The following is a 5,000-nucleotide window of genomic DNA, read 5'->3' as shown; positions in this document are numbered from 1 at the left end:
AACGTTTCGGCCTTTCGGCCTTCTTCAGGGAATGAAGAAGGGGAAGCACCCTATGATCCGACGGACCATTGCTCCGAAGGAGCAATGGTCCGAGATGCGCTGGGGTCGGGAGAGGGTGGGTGGTTAGGTTTAGGTGTCTGCCCCGGGGGAGGTGAGGGTTAGGGTGAGGGTTTGAGGTAGGTTGTCGATCGGACCAATGGACCGTCGGCATATTGACGCGGACCCATGAAGAAGGCCCTTTTTCTCTTTTTCGCATGTTTGTCAACAACCTGCGGGTCAATTCTGAACAGAAGAAAATCCCAGGCATCTTGAACATTATAGGTATATACATCTATCCCAATTAATCGCCAACAAATCATTAAATCATCAAAAATCTTTTTATTTTATTTTATATTGTCTGATCTTTAGTGTTCTTGGGGTGATTTGGGTAATTTAATTGTCCATACACAGCATATAATGGAGTGGTCACTAAAGCAGTCAGATAACACACTGTTTGGATGTGAAAGGAGTATCCAGTGGAGGTCAGACAGTATATACAGTACAGTATAATCGGTCTGAGTAGTAGGTGTGATTCATGTTGGTTCAGTGATTAGTTGAGTAAGTCATTTATATTGTTAAACATGTTTGTTTATCATATGTTCATATGATACATCTCTGATGTCATCACCCAGCGCCCCTCTGTCCATGATGTCATCACCCCAGCGCCCCTCTGTCCATGCTTCTCTTACTGTGAAACAAATTTAAGACTCAACTTTTAGTAGCAAAGTCTGGTTAATCTCTATGTGAACAACTTCACAGTTTAATGTCTCTCTGTCTCTCTCTCTCTCTCTCTCTCTCTGTGTCTATGTCTCTCTACCAGGCAGAGATCCTCAGTGTTTTGAGTCACAAGAACATCATCCAGTTCTACGGAGCTGTTCTGGAAGCACCCAACTATGGCATCGTCACAGTCTGTGTGTGTGTGTGTGTGTGTGTGTGTGTGTGTGTGTGTGTGTGTGTGTGTGTGTGTGTGTGTGTGTGTGTGTGTGTGTGTGTGTGTGTGTGTGTGTGTGTGTGTGTGTGTGTGTGTGTGTGTGTGTGTGTGTGTGCGCGGTGTGTGCGTGTGCGTGTGGTCATGATCATGTTGGCCCTGACAGGACATTGGTAACATGAACTGGAAGTGATTTCATTTTATGTTGTCGGTCTGCCTGCCTGCCTGCCTGCCTGTCTGTCTGTCTGCCTGCCTGCCTGCCTGCCTGCCTGCCTGCCTGTCTGTCTGTCTGTCTGCCTGCCTGCCTGCCTGCCTGCCTGCCTGCCTGCCTGCCTGTCTGCCTGTCTGCCTGCCTGCCTGCCTGCCTGCCTGCCTGTCTGTCTGTCTGCCTGCCTGCCTGCCTGCCTGCCTGCCTGTCTGCCTGTCTGCCTGTCTGCCTGCCTGCTGCCTGCCTGCCTGCCTGCCTGCCTGCCTGCCTGCCTGCCTGTCTGCCTGCCTGCCTGTCTGCCTGCCTGCCTGCCTGCCTGCCTGCCTGCCTGCCTGCCTCACACACTCTAGTATCATTTGCACAAGCACACAGTGTTTACGTCAGAAGCATTTACATGTCGTGAGCGACGCGGTACAAAGTCACACATGACATCCGACCTTTGCATGGCTGAAGATCTGCTGGATTCCCACTTAGGGAGGTTTGAAAGTCCTGCTCGTAGCCGAGTCAAACGGACATCCGATTTAACGTCCCATAGCTGGTGGTGACGGAGGCGTTGCCATATAAGGAGTTACTCCCCTGTCCCCAGTTAACCCTTGGGGGTCAAAAAAACCTTGGGTTCCATAAATCACTCTTGACAGCTGTGTGTGTGTGTGTGTGTGTGTGTGTGTGTGTGTGTGTGTGTGTGTGTGTGTGTGTCTGTGTGTGTCTGTGTCTGTGTGTGTGTGTGTGTGTGTGTGTGTGTGTGTGTGTGTGTGTGTGTGTGTGTGTGTGTGTGTGTGTGTGTGTGTGTGTGTGTGTGTGTGTGTGTGTGTGTGTGTGTGTGGTGTGTGTGTGTGTGTGTGTGTGTGTGCGTGCGTGCGTGCGTGCGTGCGTGCGTGCGTGCGTGCGTGCTGTGTGTAATTCCAGAGTTCGCCAGCGGGGGCTCTCTGTATGAGTATCTGTCCAGTGAGAAGAGTGAAGAGATGGACATGGAGCAGGTCATGACCTGGGCTCTGCACATCGCTAGAGGTAGGGGAGAACGCCACTTTGCACGTTTCACTCTTTTACTCAGAGATCCGTTTATCTACATGATGTAATATTTTCAGGCAACGGACCTGCTACCGTAAACCACTTCAAGTTTTTCAATTGATAAAACAGGTCGGGAGTTATTAAAACCGAACATGGACCCAGTATTACATTTACTATAAATATTTCATTGAAGCATCTCCTTAACATTGTTTTCATACCATGGATGTGATAAGAAAATGTATCAAACATAAGGGAAATATTAAATAGATGATGATGTTTAGGTGAAAAAACAACCGAAGAAAATATATAATGAATTAATGAATTAATGAAAATATAAATGGCAACGGCGGGTCTTACTAAATTACAATATTTGATTGTATTTTTTACAGGAATCCATTACCTTCACGCAGAAGCTCCGGTCAAAGTCATCCACAGAGACCTGAAGTCACGCAACGGTAGGCCTAATGCTTATATTCTAGTATGAATGCAGACATGGCAACATTCTGACCACAACAACACTAATGCTTATATTCTAGTGTGAATGCAGACATGGCAACATTCTGACCACAACAACACTAATGCTTATATTCTAGTGTGAATGCAGACATGGCAACATTTTGACCACAACAACGCTAATGCTTAGTTAGATCAGTGATTCCAAATGTGGGGTCCGGGGGAGTTCCAGGGAGTTCCAGGGGGTCCCCAGCTAAATGACAGTACAGTACAGTACAGTACAGTCAGACTCAGTCATTGTTCTGTGTTTGATTTGCAGTGGTGATGACAGCAGACAGAGTGTTGAAGGTAAGCTATTCGTATTCATATAAGAACTGTGTTTTATTTGTATTATAATCCCCATAGGGGGATGTTAGACCAATAAGAACTGTGTTTTATTTGTATTATAATCCCCATAGGGGGATGTTAGACCAATAAGAACTGTGTTTTATTTGTATTATAATCCCCATAGGGGGATCTTAGACCAATAAGAACTGTGTTTTATTTGTATTATAATCCCAGGGGAATCTTAGACCAATAAGAACTGTGTTTGAAAAATAAACAAATCATCCATCCAGGCCGTTTCACTCATATGGATATCTAGAATCAACTGACTGAGAAAAAACGCTTTTGTTACTGCTGCTGAATTAGTTACATTTTCACCAGAAACAGACTATCAAATATGAGTGATTGACTGTCATAAACGACACAGAGACACCTCCCTGACAATATCATAATGCATATTAATGTTATTTACAGATCTGTGATTTCGGAGCGTCTAAGTTCCTGTCTCACACCACTCACATGACGGTGGTCGGAACGTTCCCCTGGATGGCGCCAGAGGTCATCCAAAGCCTGCCGGTCTCCGAAACCTGTGACACTTACTCCTACGGCGTGGTGAGTCATCACCGCGGCTCAGTGACATCACCGCGGCTCAGTGACATCACCGCGGCTCAGTGACATCACCGCGGCTCAGTGACATCACCGCGGTCGCGGCTCAGTGACGTCATGTTGTAGTTTTAGTAAAAAACGACAACATAGTTGTAGTTTTCTCTCTCTCTCTCTCTCTCTCTAGCAGGCAACAGCGCCCCTACTGGTACTCATAGTCATGCTGGTGCTCATTAACGTCACATAGGTTAACGTCACATAGGTGAACACGGACGGACATTGCTGTTCCTTGGAGTGGTTGCACCACTCAAAAACGGAGAGATGTGTTTGGGTGAGCGGTGAGTCTCTTACCACCGCGGCTCAGTGACATCATGTTGTAGTTTTAGTAAAAACAGAGAGGTGTGTTTGGGTGAGCGGTGAGTCTCTTACCACCGCGGCTCAGTGACATCATGTTTTTAGTAAAAACAGAGAGGTGTGTTTGGGTGAGCGGTGAGTCTCTTACCACCGCGGCTCAGTGACGTCATGTTGTAGTTTTAGTAAAAACAGAGAGATGTGTTTGGGTGAGCGGTGAGTCTCTTACCACTGCGGCTCAGTGACGTCATGTTGTAGTTTTAGTAAAAACAGAGAGGTGTGTTTGGGTGAGCGGTGAGTCTCTTACCACCGCGGCTCAGTGACGTCATGTTGTAGTTTTACCCACCGCGGCTCAGTGACGTCATGTTGTAGTCATAGCGCGGCTCAGTGATGTTGTAGTTTTAGAAGAAAACAGAGAGGTATTTTTGGGTAACATCATTAAAACTATGCCGGCCCCCGGGAGCCAATCAGAGGGCTGTATCCTGGAGCTGGTGGGATTCGTATAACCACGCTGACCTTTCAAAGGCTGCAGTGTCAGGTTGTGTGACCTTTGACCTTTGACCTGTAGGTGCTGTGGGAGATGCTGACCAGAGAGGTTCCTTTCAAAGGCTTTGAAGGTCTGCAGGTCGCCTGGCTGGTGGTGGAGAAACAAGAGGTACGCACGCACGCACGCACGCACGCACGCATACACGCACACACACACACGCATGCATGCACACACGCACGCACGCACGCACGCACACGTACAGGCACAACGCACACACACACACACACACACACACACACACACACACACACACACACACACACACAGTGGGAACAATGTGATGCTCTCATGCTTTCCACTGAGGGACTATTTATAGAGTCGTGATGTCAGCTCTATGTAAGGTCTGATCCGCTGTGTGTGTGTGTGTATGTGTGTGTGTGTGTGTGTGTGTGTGTGTGTGTGTGTGTGTGTGTGTGTGTGTGTGTGTGTGTGTGTGTGTGTGTGTGTGTGTGTGTGTGTGTGTGTGTGTGTGTGAACCAAGAGAGACAGAGAGAGAGAGAGGGAGAGAGATATAGAGGGGGGGGCATAAGAACTTGAGA

General features: G+C 47.5%; 1 pseudogene across 1 annotated transcript in view; it reads left to right on the top strand.

Moving 5' to 3' along the window:
* LOC308326321 (mitogen-activated protein kinase kinase kinase 20-like) overlaps positions 1-5,000 on the top strand; it is a 13,120-nt pseudogene that overhangs the window by 493 nt on the left and 7,627 nt on the right. Inside the window, exons 2-7 of the transcript in view lie at positions 860-950; positions 2,082-2,183; positions 2,573-2,638; positions 2,956-2,984; positions 3,435-3,572; positions 4,483-4,569. The product of the transcript in view is annotated as a mitogen-activated protein kinase kinase kinase 20-like (transcript). The remainder of the gene's footprint in view (positions 1-859; positions 951-2,081; positions 2,184-2,572; positions 2,639-2,955; positions 2,985-3,434; positions 3,573-4,482; positions 4,570-5,000) is intronic.

Source organism: Protomyctophum bolini, assembly GCF_963924005.1.
Source record: "Protomyctophum bolini genome assembly, chromosome: 12".
Classification (NCBI taxonomy): domain Eukaryota; kingdom Metazoa; phylum Chordata; class Actinopteri; order Myctophiformes; family Myctophidae; genus Protomyctophum; species Protomyctophum bolini.
Note: the sequence above shows the minus strand (reverse complement) of the source record. Positions and strands in the feature narration are given on the sequence as shown.